Raw genomic sequence first — 18,992 nt, 5'->3', positions numbered from 1 at the left:
GACAGATGCTCCGGGCCCTGCAATGAGGTGCAGCCTTGGCTGCTTCGGGTCATCACACCTGGGGCTTCAAACAACAGGGTCTCATCTGGAGGCACCAGCACAATCAGCTCTCATCTTCCTTGGGCTGTTGGCAGGACCCGGTCCTGCTCACGATTTCCGTGTGCCTCCTGCATCTTCATGGCCATGCTGTCTCTTGCCAACCTGGCGGGTCAGTGCCCACGACGCTGCTGATCTCCGCCTCCCGCCTGCCTCTCTCCATTTTAGGGACTCATACTGGGCCTACCTGGATAACCCAGGACAGCCTCCTGTTTTGAGGTCAGAGGTTTAGTTCCTGACGCACACCTGCACCTTCCCTTTCACCAGGTGAGGCAGCATCTTCCAGGCATCTCGCCCTGGGACGGAGGCCGCAGCCCGAGTCCTGCAGATCACTCCAGGATCCGAGTTGACGGGGTGTCCCTCTTGGTGTCCAGGGGGACAGAGCTGGCTTGGCACCCACAGGTCAGTTGGACTTCTATTAATTTTTAGCCCCAGGGAGCAATGAGGCCATGTTGGGTTTTGAGTTCTGAACACGGAGGAGAATACGATTCCCAAACGCAGTCCCTCCTTTTATCTCCAGCGTCTCCTCAGTAGCTCTGCCCCCGCATGCGGCAGGGCTGGGTGGGGGGCTGGGATGCAGGAGGTGCAGGCGGTGCAGGAGGTGCAGGCGGTGCAGGAGGTGCAGGAGCTGCAGGAGGTACAGGAGCTGCAGGCGGTGCAGGAAGTGCAGGCGGTGCAGGAGGTGCAGGAGCTGCAGGCGGTGCAGGCGGTGCAGGAGCTGCAGGCGGTGCAGGAGATGCAGGAGGTGCAGGCGGTGCAGGAGGTGCAGGGGTGATGCCCTGTCGCAGAAGTGAGCTCTGCATTTAAGGGACCAGTGTGACCCCAGCTGTTCCTCTGACCAGCTGTGTGACTTTGGGCCACTGATTGCTCTGAGCCCTGGATTCCCAACTAATAAAATAAAATAGGGCCCCTGTTTCAGGTCATCATAAGGATTAAACATGAGAATTCATGGGAAGTGCCCACTAGGATGGCAGGAACATAAAAAAAAAACTTCAATGAATGTCTGCCAGTGAGTGTTATTAGTATAAATATTGCATCTACTGAAATGGATGCTTTTTAAACCAGTCAACCGTGGTGAAAAGGGAGAGCATGCTCAGGTAGTGAACAACACAGCAGACGTGGTAGACCGTCGTTTCTGCTCAGCACGTACAGACTTGTTCTTTCTTTTACAGGGTCTGTAATTCGTCTGCATCAGGGGTAACGAGTCTGTAATCCTGTACAGACTTCAGGATGGCCTGGGTCCTGACCCTGAACCAACTTGAACACAACCCCTCTGCAAACAGTGCTCAATAAATTATTGTGATCAGTTTTGGTTAAAAAAAAATAGCAGAAATCCTGGAGCTGGCCTTTGGCCCAGCAATCCTGCTGGTGGGGATTTAGCTGAAGCAGATATCTCACTGGCAATAAAATCACCATGAAAGCATGTACTGCAGCCTTGTCTATAAAAAAGAGCAATTTGACTCAGTGTGCAGTACGGAGAGATGGTGCACTTCGCCTAAACAGACACACGGGGTATTGAAGAGTGTCACAGGATTAGGAGGCGCGTCGGAAAGCGCTGGTTTGAAGTCAAGTGGAAAAGGGACAGTATCCACACACACAGACGCCGTCTTGGTGACCATGAGTCGATTAATGTGAAATGTGTGCAAAAAGTGAACACACGGGTTCGTCTGGGTGAGTTGGGGGTGGCCGGCTCATTCTTAGGCTTGCCTCACTGTTTGTGGTTCCACCTTCTGAGGATGGTGCCGCCGAGGCCACCTGTGGCCACACGTCTGAGATAAGAGGATTCTCAGTGCTGATGGCGGGCTGGGGACCCTCCCACAGACCTGAAAACTGGCCTGCGCTTAGAAGGACGTGGCCTCCCTGTGACTGTGACCGTGACCCCACGCGACCCTGCGGGCTAGCCACCTCCCCCGCCCAGCTGTCCCAGCAGCTGCCAGACCACCTGCCCTCCGCGGAGCCCAGGAGGGCTCCGGAGAGGCAGACAGCAACTCTGGCCTTAAAATAGGCAGGAAGGAAAAACACAGGCAGGAAGGCGGAAAGCCTGTCCGCGGCGGAGTGGCACAGTTAACGGGGGCCGCAGCTGTCCCGCCCGCGCCTTTACTCCCACCTGCGTGCCCGCCTGCGCTCCCACAGCCCTGAAGCAGCAGATGCCCTGCAGGCCCGCCCCGCCATCGCTCGCCCTGGGCGCTCCCTGCTGCTGCAGCCGCTGCCCAGCTGGCCAGCGGCCCGGGAGCCCCTGCCTGTGGGCCGGGCAGCACCCCCAGGACGCCGGCTCACCCCCGGACTTGGGGTCTGCAGGACATCCTTGCCTGGGCAGCAGGCGGGCAGCGGGGGTGGGGTCTGAGGAGGGGCTGGTTCGCCCGACCTCGGCACCTCGCTTGTGCCCCCGCCCCCTGGCGCCCCACACCTGGTCACACTGCTTCGTCCGGAGGAGCACCTCCCCGGGGCAGAGGTGCACGGTCTGGCCGCGGTCAGGGATGACCTCTCCGAGCACGGGTCCCCCGGGCGCAGCTGCGGACTCCGTCCCTTTGGCCATAGCGCCATGTGGGAAAAATAAATCCAACGATGGCAGCAGTTACATGTATAAAATGTATGAAAATGGACTAAGTTACACAGATAACGTCACATTAGACAGTTTTTAAGATCCCAGAGATCTGCTGTCTGTAAGTAGGGGAGTCACGTGCCATATTGTCCAAACCAAGGCCCTCTGGTCAGCAAAAGGGGATGTTGGCCAGGTGGGACACCTGGAAAGCAGGCAGCGTGGCTCCCCTGTTTGTAAGAGATCAACCTTCAAATCAAGGGCATGAAAGAAGGTCAAAATCAGAAAAGGTAAACCAGTCAAATACTCTACAAAAAAGAGTTGAACTTGCTGACATTCATATCAGATGAAATAGGCCTAAGACAGAGATTCCTTGTGAAAAGAGAGGATGACCACCTATTGGTTTTTAAGTCTGTCATGAAAGATTCCAGTTTTGCACCACCACCACCACCACCATCATATTGCCTCAAAACGTGTAAAGCAAAAATCTGTAGATACACGAGAGAAACATACAAACCCACCAAAATGATGGGACTCCTTCCTTCAATTCTAATACAGGCATTTATGGCTACGAATTCCACCTACGAACCACTTTAGCTGCATCCCGTAAGTTTAATTCATCTCAAAGTTTTTAATTTCCTCTGCGATTTCTTCTTTGAATCACTGGCTGTTCAGGAGCGTGTTGTATAATTTGCACGTATGTGTGAATTTCCCATATTTACATTTCATCCTTTTGGTCAGAGAACATACTCTGTATTATTTTAACCCTTTACGCTTCCTGAGTCTGTCTTGTGGCCTAGCACGTGTCTCTCCCAGAGATCGAGCCGCGCGCCCTGAGGAGACGGTGCGCTGGGCTTTGCTGGGTGGGTGACCTCAGGTGTGTGTGAGGGTTGGTTGGTTCCCAGTGTTGTCCAGGCTGTTTGTGTACTCGGTGTCCTGCCTCTCTGCTCTGCCCACTACTGCAAGCGGTGAGCGGTGCGCTGAGGTCTCCAGCCGTTGCTGCTGCATGGTCTGGTCCTGTTTTCACCTCAGTCGTCTCCCGCGCCGTGTGTTTTGGTGTCTGTTGTCAGGTGCGTGTGTGTGATCGCAACTATTTATGTTCCTGGTTTATTGACCCTCATGTCATTATAGAATATTCCTTTTATCTCTAGTGACCATTTTTGTTTGATCTAAAATCTGTTTTGTTTGATACTAGTGTAGTCACTCCAGCTCTCTTATGGTTGCTATTCCCACGGTAAAAATTTTTTTGCATCCTTTACTTTCAGGCTATTCATACCTTTGACTCTAAAGTGTGTCTCTTAGAGGCATTATATAGTGAAATCATTTTCTTTAGGGGGTTCAGTCTGACGGTATGTGCCTCTTGATTGTGTTTAATCCACTTGTATTTAATGTAATTGTTAATACAGTTGGATGTTCATCTGACGTTTTGCTTTTTTGCTTCCTTTATTTATTCCTAATTTGCTGCTTTTTTGCATTTAGTGTGTATTTTCTAAGATAGCATTTTAATTCCTTAATTACTCTTTTAATTGTATTTTTTGTTACTTTCCTTGTAGTGACTCTCAGGCTTACCATGTACTTCTTATCAGAATCTACTTCAGATTTGTACTAACTTTGTCCCAGTGAGTTACAGAAACACTGCTCCAGTGCAGTTCCAGGCCCTCTGCCCCTTCTGTGCCATTGTGAAGTATAAACACTATTATACTGTATAAATACCGTATGTAATATATTTCCCATGTCACAAACCCAACAATTCATCATTATTACTTTATATAATGTTATGCATTTTTTAAAAACTGAGACAAAAAAAGGGAACAAGTGATGTCTTTTCTCCCACAGTGTGAAGCCTTTGGTGCCCCGGCTCGGAGGCCACGGCCACCCCTGGGGACAGTGGTTCTGGAAGGGCTCTCTTTCCCTGACCTCTGACTCCTTTGGTGCCACACCTGGCTCTTGGTGCCCACTGGTGGCCCGCTGGTGGCCTGCTGGTGGCCCTGTTGTTTTCAGGGCTGCCCGGGGGCCCGCCACCTCCACCGTCTGTCCCGGTGAACACGGGCCCCTTTGCGGGCGTTGAGTTTGCGGCAAGTCTTGGAGGCTTGGCCTGAGCCCAGGTGGTCTCTTCTTGGCTGTCCCTGCCCCTTGTTCTTGCTGGTCAACTAACTGGTCTCTGGTTTAGCCTCTTTCTCTAATGAGCTGTCTCCCCTTGGTTGCTTCTCACCAATCCCACCCCCGTAGTTTTCAAGAGCAGCCTCAGGCTTGACGTCCCCACACGCGGTCTCCAGGAAGCCCGTTCTCTGGGGAGAGCGCTGGCGTTCTCGTCCCTCACGGCCTGCCTTTCCCTGAGCGAAACCTCTGAATGTGGCTGGGGACCGTGGCCCACTTCCCTCGGAGTGGCCTCCCGACCGCGAGCAGGACCCTGGGCAGGGGGGTCGCCTCGTGTGGCCCCTGTGGCGTGCCTCCCACCAGGGCCTGGAGCAAGGGTGATAAGGGCCCCCAGCTCTGGGCCTGCTGCGCCCGGGGCAGAGTCTCCAGCGGGGCTGCGAGCTCCGTGGAGGAAGGAAGCCCGTCTGTTTGCTGTATGTCCTCAGGACGAATCCCAGAGACTTAAAATTAAAAAAAACCCTTTCACCAGCTTTGGTCGTTTTGCTGCAGAGTCCGGACCCCATCACACGGGCAGTCCGGAGCCGGCTTCCCGGGCGGCCTGCTTGCCGCGCCTTGTCAGTGCTCGCTCTCGCCCGTTTTCTGGCCTCTCCCAGCTCTGTGCGTGCTGCCCTGCCCTGTCTGTCGTCTCCACCAGTCCCGGTCTCATAATTGCTTTTGCTGAGATAAGATTCATGGCCCCACATCCTGCCGTCTCAGGCAGGTGGGGGGTCCCTGGGGCTTGAGGTGGGGTCTTCCCGGTTATCCTGCCCTCCCCAGGAGCAGGGTTCTCCAGCATTGGGGCCCAGCCTGCACCCCTGCCTCTTCCTCAGGGAGAGAGATTGGCCTGTGCCCCGTCCCCCAGGATGCCACGAGGCTCTGGAGAGGTGCCGGCTCCTCTCGGCTCAGGGCCCCCTTCCTGTGCTTTCTGTCTGGTTTCTTCCCCCTCTGGGGGCTGTGTCTGGGGCCCTCTCCCCACGGGCGCCTGCCTCTCTCCTCAGGTCTCACTGGTTGTCCCAGGACTGCCACACTCTCAGGGCTTCAGGGGGACACGAGCTTGTCTGGATTTGCTGTCGTTGCCAGGGTGGGCGTGACATCCTCTGCAGCCGCCCCGTCCCGAAGCGCAGCCCGTGGCAAGCTTTAGATGGTGCTCGTAGCACCGCCCCCAGCGTGTGTGGGGGGCGGGGGGGTCCGGGGGGGTTCTCAGCTCCCCCCGTGCTCTCTGCTGCAGGAAGTGAAATGCGTAATATTTTTATTTCTATTCACACTCTTGGTTTGAAAGGCACAGGCTGCCTCCGTTGCGCGGGGACCCTTCAGCGCTGTTGAGATGCACGTGTAACCACTGGTTCCTCTCAGTGTCTGGAATTTCCCAGTCCACACGTCCTCACCCCAAGGATTTGGGCACACAGGGCCCCGCTGGCCCCTGCGCCCCACCGTCCACGCCTTGGACTGGTGGCTCCGGAGGGCCGATCGCGCGAGCGAGAGCAGCGCAGGAGACGCCGCCCGGGCCGGGCTGCCTCCCTGCTTGCCGCTCGCCTGGGCTCCGTTCGCCACTCCTGGCAGCCCAGCACTTTGCTTTGGCAAATCCCGGGGACTCCTGCGCACGAGATCCGCGCGACTCCCTTTCCAGGCGCTTACCTTTCCGAACATCTTCGTGTATTCATCCAAACTTTTGTTTATTCTGTCCCTTTTATTCTTTAAAAACTCCCCAGCTCATCCATGTGTTTCCTTCGGTGAACTCTGTGAGTGGGTCTCCTGGGGGCCCCCCACCCCCATCCTCCCTCTTAGCTCCGTTGCGGGGCGGGGCACAGAGCCGCGAGCGCCGCAAACTGACGGTAATGAATTTTGAATCATAACGTCCCTTTGATCGCCTGAGGCCAGGTCACCCATCCTCTTTGTCGCCAGGAATCGGCTTTGTCCCCACGACGTCTTCAGTTTAACCACGGACAGGTGCCCTAAAAGGTACTTCCTCCTCCGCTGGCGCCGCACGGGTGCTGAGAGCAGGCAGGAACCGCAGCGACGCTCTGACCACGCTGGGCGCCGCCCTGCGGGGGACACGGGGAAGGGGCCGGGTTGGCCGCTCTGGGTGGCAGGTGACAGTATTCAACAGCAGCCAGCATTCCTGCCCTAGACGGTTCCGTATAAAGCGCCTTGACATTCTCCCGGAAAGAGACAGTCTCTGCTTTGTCCTTTTAATGGCCCAGCGCGAGCTGCTTCTGAGGGGAGACCCAGAACAAACAGCGGGCACTGGGGAGAGACGGGGTTTTCCTTCTGTGAAAGATCAACCCGGACTGCGGTGCCTGCCTGCCTGGCCGGGCGGCCCAGGCCTCCTGCTAAGCTGATTAGCTCTGGGCCGAAGCAGAAGGACAAACGCTGCTTTTGAAGGTAGCACTCTTCTGACTTGGCTTAAAAATATTCCAGTTCTGAATAAGCTCTTCCCGCCTCCAGCTCCGCTCAGCTGCTGGGTTTGCCTCTGAGAAGAAACCGGCTCTTTCTCCCCCAAAGCAGGCGGCGGGGCGAGGGCTGGAGATGCCCAGGTGGAAGCTGGCTCTGAGGACGCCGAGCCTGGAAGGTCTTGCACCCGGATGTTCAGGTCTTTGTCCTGAGCCCCCCGGGCCTGCCCGAGCCTGGGGCCTGCGGTCTGGGGGGCGCCAGGCTTGGCTGGAAGCACACCCTGGGCACCCAGGTTGGGGGAGACCAAGCTCTCTGCAGACAGAGCCTGAGCAGAAAGCACCGCGGGACCTCCGGTGCAGGGGGCCACGTGGGGTGGGGAGGGCCCAGGGGGTCTCCAAGAGAGGCGCTCGCTGTTCTGGTTCTGCTCCACATCCTTAAAAGATTTCTGAAACCCTGTGTCTCCTCACGTACTGCAGCTGACGACTAAATCTTCTGACCGTAGCCCTGACAAACAATGCACTTCTGGCCGGTTGTGCATACTGAAGGCTTGAAATAAACGCTTCTTTCCTCCTCTCTGTGTGCGCGCTTGGCCACGGTCAACCGTTGCTCCAGCCTTTCACCCGGGCCCGCGCCCCCACCCCCTCGCAGCGAGCCCCCACGGCTGGCTTCTCCCCAAACCCCGCCACCGACGCCCCAGGCTCCCCTGCGCCCCTCGCGCATGCCCTCCGAGCCCCAGCCCCTCCCCACCCCCGGGCCGCCCCGACGCCTGGGCCCCCTGCAGCCTCGTCCTCCACAGAGTCATGTCAGGTCGCTGGCCCCCGGGGCCCCCAGCCCTCCATCACCAGCACAGTCTGAAACCCCTCGAGTGAAGGGAACCCTCCAAGATGGGGTCGGGAAGGCTCCAGAGCCCAGGCCGGTCACTATCAAAGGCCCACATAAGGGTGCGGCCTCCTGTGCTGCAGAGATTACAGGAGTCATTGTAGTATAAACGCCAGAGAGGTGACGGGAACTTCCGCTGCCCACTTCACACACGGCCCACCATCCACCACCCACTCTTCACCTTCCGTATTCCACCATCACAATCCATTACCCACACCCACCTTCCACACCCACCTACTGCCTTTTACCTCCCAGCAACCACCTTTCATATCCATCATCCACTTTCCACTGTTCCTCGTCCACCATCCGCCATCCTTACTCCACTTTTCTCCCACCATGCTCCACCACCCATTATCCAGGATCAACTTTCCACCTTTCACCTTCCACTACCCATGTTCCACCTTTACCTCTTACATCCTACTGTCCGTCACCCACTGTCCACCATCTACCATCTACCGTCCAACATCCAGGATCATCCGTACACCATACAACTTCCGCCACTACTCACTGTTTTCCATCTACCGCCAGCCACTGGCCCCAGTTCAGAAGCTACCATCCAGCTTCCACCGTGCACCGCCCATCGTCAACCACTCAGTAACCACTCTTCACCACCCACCGCCCACTACCCATCCTGCACTGCTCCAGCTACTGCTCTGCCCTGGGTCCCAGAGCTTGTGAGATTTTGTGTGCGTCCTTTACCAGGGGAGTCTAGTTCCCACAGCCCTCTGGGACTCCTGGAAGTCAGCCCCGCTGGCCTTCAAAGCCTCACGTCCCGGGGGCTTGTCTTCCGGGTGCAGGACCCCCAGGCTGGGGACCCCAGCTCCCTGAGGGGGCGCCTGCAGTTGTTGTGGCTCTCCTCCCACCTGTGGGCACCCCCCTGGGGGTGGGTCTCACTGTGCTGCTGCTTGGCCCCTGCCACCCTTCTCGTTGTAGTTTCTTCTTTATATTTTCAGTCATAGAAGATATTTTCTAGTAGGTTCTGGTCTTTTTCATCATAGTTGCTCTGTGAACAGTTGTAACTTAGGTGTGCGTGTGGGAGGAGGTGAGCTCAGGGTCTTCCTACTCTGCCGTCTTGGCTGATCTCCAAATTTACAAAGCTTTGAATAATATGTGTTGACTAAGCTCTGTCCGGGCTGCTCCGAACTGGGCGTCCTAGTCCTTGCAGTGGGGGAGTGAACCGGCACACTCTGGAAATCTTCCGCTAAGGAGCGTCAAGTACCTTTAGACGGCCGTGCGCCTCGGTCCACGGAGACGGAGCACTCCCGTCGTAGGGCGTGCCCGAGAACACGGTCAGTGTTTGGGCTGAACAGACTGCACGAGAGTATTTAGTGCAGAATTGCTTAGTAGCCGAAACCTAGAAACATCGCGGACGTCTAACCACAGTGGGGAAGACCACATGGAGCCAGAGGTAACTTCAGGACGGTGGCGTCTGCGTGGAAGGGAGTAGGGCGGGGGTTTGGGGAGGGTGCGGACACGGCTTACTGTCATGATGCGGTTGTCACGGTAGGTGTGGCGGGGCATGCGAGCTGCAGCACTAAAATACACACACGTGAAGCGTGCCCACCACGCACAGGTTAATGATGCAAGTGGGCCGTGAACCACGGGATGCGACTGAGCCGGTTGTGAGGAATGGACATCCCTAAACCAGCTGACGGGAGAGAGAGACAGATAAACAGAGACAGACAGACAGATGGGGACGCAGAGACGCAACACACAGTGGACACGTGTGTGTGCACGTTTACAGACAGTGATTTATTTATAGCTTAGAGTATAAAAATTTAGAAACACCCTATACAACAGCGTTTAAAGCCTAGGGTGACTTGGAGATAAATTTGACAACAGCCGCGTAAGATGGCGACGGGGACCTGTGGAAGGACCCCGGCAGACGTGAGGGAAGAGCCAGCAGGTGGAAACACGCATGGTATTTACGGCCTGGAAGCCGCATCGCTGGGATGTTAGTTCTCCCCAGATTTCTCTGTCCTTGCAACACCGCCCCAGCCCAAACCCCAGCCAGTTTTTAAAGATGAAAGCTGGCAAGGAGATCATAAAATTTCTAAGGAAATTAGAAACACCTAGAATAAACAACACAGTTCTGATGAAGAATGCTGGCTGAGGCCGCTGCGGTCACGCTCCGCCATCGCCAGGGCTGACCGGGCTGGCCTGGGCCAGGAGAAAGTCGGGTGCACGTGCAGGTTCCCCCGAGGGACGGCCCAGGAAAGCACCGCTGTTGGGCCTGTCTCGGTGGGGGGTTCGGGGCCGGGGCAGAGGGGCTGGAAGACGCAGCAGGAGGGAGTGCATAGCCAGGGGGACCTTCGGGCACGGCCGGCGCCGAGAGCTAGAGGTCAGTCCCGGGCCCCAGACGCGGGCCCCGGGAGCATATCCACTGAGCCCTCACCCATGTCCAGCCGCAGATCACCCCTCCCGTGAACCGCGGAGCGAGTGCTGCAGAGTGGGCGCTGCCGACCCCACGCTCGGCAGGTGGAGTGACTCGTCCAGCAGTGGGAAGAGAGGGTGGGGGCCCAGCCTCTCCCTGGGTGTCCCAGATGTGTGGGCGAGGGTCATCTGCTTGTCCAGACCCCACCCCTGAAGCTGGGCTGGGAGCAGCGACGCCACATCACGGGTCCTAGGAAGAGGTGCAGAGCCCCAGCCTGGAGGTCACTGAGTCAGAATCTGCTGTCCGACCGACCCAGGGGATCCCTTTGTACTGAAAGCGTGAGGAGCCGCTGGCCGGCTTTCCAGTTTTCAGCACACGAATGATGGGGAACGTTTGGCCTGGAGTCTTGGGGATTCCCAGTAGAAGTCGGAACAGCAACACCCAGTGTGAGTTTCTGATGGTGATACCTGGGCTGAGTCTCAAAGGAGCGTGTGCGAACCAGACTGTCTGAGGGTTTTTGAGACACAAGGGGATCCTCAAACCCGTGTGGGCCGGGGGCTCTCTGGGAGGTGACACTGGAGCTGAGGGTGTGAAGACAGGGCCGTGGGGACATCAGGGTAAAGAGCAGCATGTGCAAAGGCCCTGGGGATGGGACGGGTTCAGCGCGAGGAGACCAGGGCATCCGGCAGAGTAAGTGAGGCCCGTGGAGGAGGAGGAGATGGGCACTGGCAGTCAGCCCTGGCTCCTGGCTGGGCCTCGGGACCCGCCTGTGCTGAAGCGGGAGCTGCTGGCAGACTCCAGAGGTGATTTCCCCGGGGCTGACTGGGAACAGAGATGGCCCCGGTGCTGTGCTGGGAATAGTCTGGGGGGCGGAGCGGGGGCAGGCAGAGGTCAGTGCAGGCATCCTGGGGAAACACACATCCAGGTGGCTGGTCTAGGACGGGTGCCGCGGCGGTGTAGACAAGTGCTCGAGACCAGCGTCTGCAGACCTCTCTGCTCTGTCTTCACGGCGCTTCCCCCGCGTGCGTCAGCTCTTTCCACGTCTCCCTGGAGGATACACGTGGCTCTGCTTGGGGCCCCCAGAGGGTCCAGCGGAGGCTGCTTCCCTCGAGGCCCTTTGTTCCCACGGCCCTGACATCCCTGTGTGTGTGTGTGTTGGAGGGGCGGGGGATCAGGTCCCAGGGACTGAGAGGTGCCCTTGGGGCCACTCCTCAGCCTCTCACAGCTGCGTTATCTGTTGACCCCCACCGCTGAATCAGACCCGGCGGGGACCTCCTGCCTGCGCCGACCTGTCCCCGGGAAACTCAGCTCCTCTGAGGGAGGCGGGCCCCGGGTCTGACCCGTCCCCACCCCGTCGCTGCACGTCGGAGGTGCTCCTTAAATACTTGTCCAAAACATACGGACAGAAACATCATTGGAACCGGCTGTGAGGCCTCCATGCAGTGATGAAGAAAAAGGCAAAACCCTAAAGCTCTTCTCTGTACCAGGAAGACGTGGGCCAGGGTGAAGGGAAACCACTGAACAGGATAGAGATTCCTCAGAGAAGGCGGGAGAACGGGGACGATTCTGAGTCAAACAAGAGCCAATATGGAAACGTGTCAAGTCCTCCTGCAGGGACGAACGCCCCAAAGGGATTTCTGGAAAGAAATGGAGGTTAGGAGCGATGATAAACCAGAGCAGAAGGAATCGTGACCAGATACAAGGACCTAAAATTCACAATATGGATGGCGCATCCCCATCCTGCATCTTATATGGAATGAGATGCGTCTGAGGAAACATGGTGCACATCTATTCACTGCCCGTGTGTAGGTGGTCTCTGCCCACGTGTGCGTGGTCACTGCCTGCGTGTGTGTGGTCTCTGCCCGCGTGTGCGTGGTCACTGCCCGTGTGTGCGTGGTCTCTGCCCGTGTGTGTGCAGCTACTACCTGGGTGGGGCACAGCCCTCCCCACTGGAGGGAACCTTCACTCAGGAGAACGGCCTCCCCCAGGGATGGGGCCCTCCACTAGGTCGGACCTGCCCTGGTGCGCAGAAAGGGTCCTGGCCTGGCCCTGCTCTGACCCCCGGGTGTCCTGTGGGGCCGGGCGGGGGCCAGAGTGGCCCAGCTCCAGGCTGGGACCAGCGCTTCTCCCCTCCCCTGGTACCTGGAGAAGTGACATCACTCTGACTCCAGAGCCAGGTTGGTGGAACCGTTTCCTAGAACCTGGCTGGCCGCCCCTCCCCAAGCCCAACTGTGGGTCTGCCCCAGTCGTCAGGGACCCGTTCACCTGGACACGGAACGCCCCTTAGGGTTCTGAGCGGTCAGTTGGGGCCCAGAGGACCCTGGCCTCAGAGGCAGAGCTGTGGGGCCCCAGCAGCCACGGGGGGCCTGCTCTCTGCCCCCAGGCCCGCGTCCCCACTGATGCTGGAGCTCCCGGGGGGTGCTGGGCGGCTGGTTTGGGAAGGCCTGAAACTTCTGTTTCCCTGGGGGGACCCTGGTGTGTGCGGCAGGGCTGGTCGTCCTGGGACTGGTACCAGGAAGGGACGGAAGAGTCCAGGTGAGGGGTGTTCCCTGAGGCGCGATGATGCTGAGGACAACGGCCTGGGACTGCTGGACACACGACCCAGGCCGATGGGGCCGGCGGGCCGCCCCGCGGGGAGGCCAGCCCTCCCGCCTTAGTGACTTTGTGCCTGCCGGCTCTCGGCAGAAGCCTGAGCAGGTCGTCTTGTCAAGAATCCGTGGGCATCCTGGGAAAGGCCGGGAGGCGCCTGCCTCCCCAGCTCTCCTGCGTGACCCAGGGGACACCCAGCCTCCAAGCGGCAGAGAGCACGGGGGAGCAGCCTCGGCAGAGAGGGAGGGAGGACAGGCAGGAAAAGCCTCTGTCCCCACGAATTCGGGAGCTGCTGGCCCGGAAGGTCACCACGTGGAAGCGGTGAGTCCAGCAGAAGGAGGGGGAGAAAGAAAGGCTGGCGGAGGCGAACGCCCGAAGGGAGCGGGCGCTGCAGGACAAGGTCGGCCAGCTGGCGTCCCTGGCAGAGCGCCTGCTGAGGGCCCCCCCGGCCCGGGCCCCCGGGAGACGGCGGGGGGACAGCAGCGCTGGGGACCAATGGGGCGTGGGGGCAGCACAGGGTTCGAGGTGGGGGGCCCCGGGCACCGGGCCCCCAGCAAGGAGGAGGGTCTCCCTGTGAGGACTCAGGGCTCCGGGGACGCCTGTGGGGCTGGCTCAGCTCCCAGCGCCCGGGTCTGACCCCCACGCCCACTGCACACGACCACCGCACCACGTCTGCATGTGTGTCTGGGGGGACACGTGCATCCAGCTCCCCCTCGTCTGCCCTGGTTGCATATCGATGCCACAGCGTCTCCTGGGAGGGGAGCGGTGTAGCCGCCGTCCCGTTACTGCCCGCCTCCCCCGCTCGGACCCTGAGCAGTGTGGTCTGCAGCGCTGTATTCTGCTCGAAATTCAATGTTTGCTGTGACCTACAGCATCCTCGAAGCTTGTCCTGGTAGAGATGTTGGAGACAGAGAACTCTCTGTGCATTAGGCTGCTGCTGACAAGGTAGCAGCAACTCCTGGATATTGACCCGAATAAATTTTGGTTGGTTTGAAAACCTAAGCAAAATTAATTAATTAATTAAAATTTAAAAAATTAATAAAGGAAAAAAAAAGCTGAACAAAAAGAAAACTTAAGCAAGACAACCCCATTCAAACTACGTATTATTCCTGTTAGCTTAGTCTCAATCTATAGTTTGTCCTAAATTCACAGGAGTAGGTCAGTTCATAGATGAGAAAACTTGGAGATTTTGCAACCACTATTTCCTGTTTTGTCATTTCTTCTTCATCTTCCTTGTGTTGTTTAACACAGTGTCTGTCATTTAGCATTTCTAAATATATGCAGTCAAAATAAAAACGTTTTCTTTTGATGCCAAACACACACACACACACACACAATAAGGCAGATACTAGACAATTTGAATTGTTTCATAGACCTCAGAAATGTAAGAGTTGCAAATTCCTAAAAATGTTATAAAACATAGGTGATCAAAGAGAAACAATTGTGGGCATATAATTTCATAAAGATACAATCCGACATTCAAAAAGGGAGAGGTCCCTGAGGCTCAGCCCAGATGCCACCTAGACAGCCTCCTGCAGGGGGTGCAGATGGAGAACGTGGGGTGAGGGCTGTGTCCCAGGCGGGGGCAGGAGGTGGGGGACCGAGGCTGGGGCTCCAGGGTCTGCAACAGGCACGCTGTCCCCGCCCCCACCCAGGGCCTGGCGGGAGGAGGGGACTGGGGTCCTCTGAGCCGGGGAGGGGGAGCCGCTCAGGGGTCTGCGTGGAGCCCTGGGTGCTGGCACAGGGGGTCGTCACAGAGATGGAGGAGGGGGACGGCGGGGCTGTGTTGGGCGGCTGCGGGATCGGGAAGAGGACTGAGGAGACTCAGAACCTTCTAGTGACCCTGCTGCCCTTGCGCACTGAATTAACGCGGTGACATCTCCGCAGGAGAGCCCTGGGGAGTCTCCGGGAGCAGGAGGGTGACCCCCGGGAAAGCAGCTTCTCTGAGGGGTCGAGTGTGGAGTCGGACGTGTCTATCCGGACTCCGCGTGGTTGCCCGACCTGAATCTTGCGGTCTCACCTCCCAGCTGCTCCCCAGCAGGGACTCCCTGGGCAGGGGGTGGGGCCTGGGGTGCAGGGTGAGGATTCCCGAGTGTGACGCACTTGCCCCTTGAGCAAAGCTGCTGGGAGGCTCCCTGTGGGGACATAAGATGAACTCAGTTTCCTCCAGTAAGTGCACATCGTGGAAGGGACTGACTCGGGGTCGGAGGTGCCCACAAGCGTGGCCTGGACACTCCTTGCTGGGCCCTGCCCGGCTCTCCATCTGTCCCTGCAGCAGACCAGGGTGGGCGGGAATGTCAGGGAGGGCTCCCTGGAGGAGGTGGCCCTGAGCCGAGCACTGAGGGAGGGGTAGGAGTGACCACCAGTGCTCTTCATCCACTAAGGGGCATAGGAGTTCCCTGGAGAACTTGCTACAAAGTAGATCCTGACTCCCAGGTTCTCGGCTGGTCTGACCCTCACTGGTCCCGGTAGTGATGCCCAAGCTGGGAACAGGTGGAATTACAAGGATCCTCAGATGATCCCAGGGTGGGAGTGGGGGAGGTCAAAGGGGCAGGGACATGTCTGTCCGGGGTCCAGTCTGGGCACAGCCTGGAGGCGTCAAGGGCCTGGTGGAGCCAATGGGGGACTTGTGAGGCCAGCTGCGCCAGGTCTCTTCCCAGAAGCTCCCTCTGCAAGGGATAATCTTGCTCTGAGTACATGACCAGTTTCTGAGGAGCAGCATGGACCCGGGACCGGTGATTGTCCTCAGACGCCCCACCTGCGTCTGAATCCTGTTGTCAGCAGGTGGCCTAGGTCCACTCGCTCAGCCCAGCCCCGGAGGTCCCCTCCTGACCTGTCCCTGTCCTTGACCCCATATGTTCGACTTGTCCCCATGAGGTGTGTGGTTTGAGTGCTTAGGTTAAATTAAAAGTAGATACACATTCCATAGACAGAGTGTGGACCATCTCTGAAGATGAGGGAGCGAGAGAGGCAGCCACGCCATCTACTTTTACCTTCTGCCTTTCATGACCCACCATCTAACGTACACCTTCTAACTTCAACCTCCACTTCCCACCTTCCATCTTTTACCACCTGCATTTCATCTTCCACCACTCACATTCCACCATGCACAATCCATGAACCACCATCTACCCTCAAGTTTTCACCTTCTACCATACTATTTCCACATTTCACCATTCACATCCACCATCCATCTTCCAACACCTACATTTGACCATCCACCTAATTTCCACTATCTACCATCCACTCTCCACACTCCAGCAACCACCATCCACATTTACTTTTCACCATTGTTTATCAACCATCAATCATCATTCACCATCCAATATCCATCATCCACCATCTGATTCCACCTTCCACAATCTACCATCTACCATCCACATTCCTCCACCCGCTTTTTGCTTTCTACCCTCAACATACCCACATCCACCATCCACCTTCCATATTCCACCATCCACTTTTCATTACCCATATTCTATCTACCATCCACCAGTCCTTCTCCATCCTCCACCATCCACCATCCAACTTTCGCTATCAACTTTCTACCATCTACCATCCATTATCTACCTTCCACCATATCATCCACCTTACACCATTCACCAACTGCATTCTCCTTTTACCATCCAACTTCCACCATCTTTCTTCAACCATCCAACATCTACCATTCACTATCCAGACTTCAGTGCTATGTACCATTTTCCAACATTTACATTCTCCTATCCACCATCCTTCTTCCACCATTCTTCATCCACCATCCATCTTTCACCATCTACAGTCACAATCCATCTAACTTTTTCCTTCAACTTTCCACTGACCAACATCCACCACACACATTCCACCATCCACAACTCAGCGTCTACCAGCTATGATTTATCATTTAACCTTCCATCACTACCTATTATTTTTCACCTTCCACCATCCTCTTTCCACTTTTATTGTCCACCTTCCACCATTTAACACCCACCTTTTTCATTCCATTCCCCATTTTTCATTTTCCACCACCTACACTCCACCATCCATATCACCCTTATTACACCATCACTAAGCCCATCCATTTTTACTACCCACCTACCATCTTTCTCTGTCCATCATCCACAATCCCCCATCCACAATCCACCATCCACCTTCAACCTTCCACTTGCCACCACCCACCTTCTATTGCCTACCATCCACCATTCACCTTCCTCCCTCCATCATTTATTTTTCACCTTCCATCCACCACCCACCATCCGCCTTCCACCACTCACGTTTTACCAACCATTACCCACTATACACCACTCACCATTCAACGTTCCCTATATGCCACCCATTATCTCCTGTCCACCTGCTAGCATTCACCTTGAGCATCCACTTTCAACCCTCCGCCCTCCACATCTCACCTGCAACTTTCAACCTTGCATTGTTCACATTCCACCTTCCAAAACCCACATTTCACCATCCATCACATAGCTTCCACCATCTAGCACTTTCCACCTTCAACCATCAGAATCCACCTGCCACCATTCTTCATCAAATATCCACCATCCACCATCCATCAAACACCATTTATCTTACACCATCCCCCATCAACCATCTTCCATTCACTTTCCACCACACACCATCCACCATGTACCTGTTACATTGCATCCACCACCTACCTTCCACCATTCTTAACCATTTACCAGTGGCCGTCATCATCCATTGTCCACTTCCCACCTTCTACCATTTCCTTTCACTTTCTACCATCCATCTTCCACCACTCACTTCAACCGTCCTTCACCAACTCTCCACAATCCACTGCCAACCTTCCACCACCCCCCCCCCACATTCTACTTCCTGCCTTCCAGCATCTTTTATTCTCCTTCACCCATCCTTCCTTTTCATTCCTCTTGTGGCCAACAGGCTTTAATTGTTAATAATATTTCCTGGATTAAGTTATTTTTTTCAAGTACTCAGTTCACAATTATTCAAACAACATAGATATGCATCTATTGCACACAAAAGCAAAATTTTAGTGAAAATGCATCTCTCAGCGAGATGAGGAGAGCTGTTCTTCTGACTAGGTGGTTCCCACGTGCAAGGATGGGGAGCAGCCTGCTTCCGTCTTGGCTGTATTTCTAGTCTTTTCTTTCGAGACACAAGTCCAGGACACTTTGCAGCACAGACGAGGCGGCGCGTTTCAGCAGTGCCCTTGGCGGCTCATGGAGTCCCTGTGCAGCAGCCTCTGCACCGCAAGGTGATCTGTGATAAAGACTGCAAACCCTTCTGAAGTGCCTCATCAACTATCAGCTCAGTTATGCTTCATTTAAATGTTTCGAAAGCAAAGAACTAGAAACGACTTACCTGTAAAAGGACTTGTCATCCTCTCACTCTCAATTTCTGGGACATTTACTGGAGAGGCCTCATCTCAGCTTATCAAGGGACTGTCATGTATCCATGATTCTCCCTCATCTGGCAGTAACTTGTTTGGCCTGATAAATTCTGAGAGGGTTGGGAACATTGAAATGTTCATTTCATTGATTTTTTTCACCCATTTGACATTTTTCAATAAAACACTTTTATCGTACCATTATTTTAAATCTATTTTCATCAAACCTCGGAGCTGCAGATTTATTTTGCTCTATTGATGGTCAGCGTCCTCCATGTAACCTAACCCTCCTTGTCAAACCAGTGAACCAAATTAGATTTGTTTTCTGTCAGACAAGGTCTGACTCACTTTTTCCAATTGAAATAAAAGTGTTAACATGTTTTTCCCAGGGATTTTAAAAAAGAAAATTCTGAGAAATAAAATTATAGGATACAACTTATAAATGATTGAAGGCAATGAAGTCATGATTTAAAACATATAGACTTAACATAATTAATTGACACACTTTATAATATTCCATTACAAGAAAATGAGTCTACATGCTGCTTTTCTAACTTAATTTGCAACAATTTAATGAAATATGTAGGTAAATGCGCAGGTTATATACTGAGTGAGGAGAATGATAAAAAAGATTTGTGTAT

General features: G+C 55.4%; 1 long non-coding RNA gene across 1 annotated transcript; it reads left to right on the top strand.

Moving 5' to 3' along the window:
• Positions 1–367: 367 nt before the first annotated feature.
• Positions 368–1,519, top strand: LOC140686175 (uncharacterized). The gene is made up of 2 exons (XR_012059782.1): positions 368–498; positions 1,269–1,519. It is a non-coding gene; the product is annotated as an uncharacterized lncRNA (long non-coding RNA).
• The last annotated feature ends 17,473 nt before the right edge of the window (positions 1,520–18,992 follow it).

Source organism: Vicugna pacos, chromosome 1, assembly GCF_048564905.1.
Source record: "Vicugna pacos chromosome 1, VicPac4, whole genome shotgun sequence".
NCBI classification, from domain to species: domain Eukaryota; kingdom Metazoa; phylum Chordata; class Mammalia; order Artiodactyla; family Camelidae; genus Vicugna; species Vicugna pacos.
This window is presented reverse-complemented; position numbering and strand designations above follow the sequence as displayed.